Source organism: Bidens hawaiensis, unplaced genomic scaffold, assembly GCF_021521415.1.
Source record: "Bidens hawaiensis isolate Kalapana, Puna unplaced genomic scaffold, B.hawaiensis_p1.1 tig00028303_1, whole genome shotgun sequence".
Classification (NCBI taxonomy): Eukaryota; Viridiplantae; Streptophyta; class Magnoliopsida; order Asterales; family Asteraceae; genus Bidens; species Bidens hawaiensis.
Window position 1 is genome coordinate 158,085 of NW_027494620.1, and position 1,805 is coordinate 159,889.

The window sequence follows — 1,805 nt, forward strand, 5'->3', positions numbered from 1 at the left end:
AAGGAAGTGACGAGCGCTTAATATGCTAAGCATCTTCCCTTGTAATATCCAACTTTTCTTTTCTCTTTTCTATTTCAATGATTTATGCCTCTTTTGATTATGCTAACTTCACTTGATTTGATTTTATTTTTGTCTTCTATACAAGAAAGTGACGGGTGCTTTATATGCTAAGCATCTTCCCTTGTAATATCCAACTTTTCGTTTCTCTTTCTTATTTCAATGGTTTATGCCCCTTATGCTTACGTCAACTTCTCTTGACTTGATTTTATTTTTAAATACTCTTCTCATATAAATCATCGGATCAAGTGCCTTCTATATCAAGAGTCATCTAGATAAAGATATATCGCAACCAAAAGCCATCCGTACCAAAAAGCATCAGAACCAATTGAGATAATATGATAATACCTAAGACACAAACGTTTAATGCACAATCACCGATATAAATCATCGGATCAAGTGCCTTCTATATCAAGAGTCATCTAGATAAAGATATATCGCAACCAAAAGCCATCCGTACCAAAAAGCATCAGAACCAATCGAGATAATATGATAATACCTAAGACACAAACGTTTAATGCACAATCACCGATAATCAACAAAGCATATACATCTAGAAGAAATGTAGAAATACATTAGTAGATTGTAGAACCATATCAAGTATACATGGGGTTGAAATCCGACAACATATTATTGTGATTGGGCTTAAGGTTCGGGTCCTTTACTTGATCAATGCAAAGGTTCCCATACATTAAAAATATACATAGCTCTATCGTATGACAAGTAACATCACTCACATATATATGGATCCCATACATTAAAATTATACATAGCACTATCGTATGACAAATTAACATCACTCACATATATATGGATACGCAACCAAGTTTCCAAAGAAGTACTCACGTTGATTCATGTTTGCAGACGAATTAAAACTATGCACTTCAAGAAAATCACATTGTTTATCCTTTGAACTATTTAGTTTATCAATTTCGAACCCGGTAAACAATGAAACGTACTTCCGATATTATTATTATCAAAATACACATCCAAGTATTGTCGTTTTATTTATACTTTTAGTAAGTTATAAAAAAGTAAAACTGTGAAAGTGTAAAAAAAAATTAAAAGTGTCTGAGCCCGGGTTCGAACCGGGGACCTCTAGTGTGTGAGACTAGCGTGATAACCGACTACACCACCCAGACGATATGTTATTGTTTTCATAAGAATAATAAATAACGGATTTGGTTCAGATCTTTTTTTGATGCAAATGCCAAATCCATTTAGAATCGGCAGTATTTTGGTTTCATACTAAAACCATTTACAACTGTTATTTTGAAGCCATTTGGTTATTGACGGTCAGTTTTAGCTTATAGACTCATGTTGGTCTAGCAATACCTTAAGAAATACCTTCCGACCTGGACATATCTTGTTCCGTTACTATATAATATCCGACTAGCCTGCAACCTTTACTTACGAATTATCGTCATCCCCATAACTACATTTCAACTTAAAGAAGTCTAAGGAAGTTGTTCACACTTGTTGCAATTTGTGGGTCTGTTTAAAAAAAATTTTCAAAGAAAATGTAGTAGCAGTCTAAAAAACATAGCAGACATCGTCTGATTTAATTTGATCATTTGTCGCAAGCACCATGTTATCAATCAATTTAGATTGACAATATTACTCTCGAAAGATATTTATTCGTTTTGCTTGTACCTCTTCGGCCCTTGTACAAAATTTAGTTTGTATATATCAATAACTGAATACTTACAAGATTATTTCCACATGGATGGAGGCTTAGAGCATCACAA

The 1,805-nt window shown here is 33.4% G+C and overlaps 1 non-coding gene across 1 annotated transcript; it reads right to left on the reverse strand.

Annotated features, from left to right (window-relative positions):
- Positions 1 to 1,125: 1,125 nt before the first annotated feature.
- TRNAV-CAC (transfer RNA valine (anticodon CAC)) lies at positions 1,126 to 1,199 on the reverse strand. Its single transcript has one exon. It is a non-coding gene; the product is annotated as a tRNA-Val (tRNA).
- Positions 1,200 to 1,805: the final 606 nt, after the last annotated feature.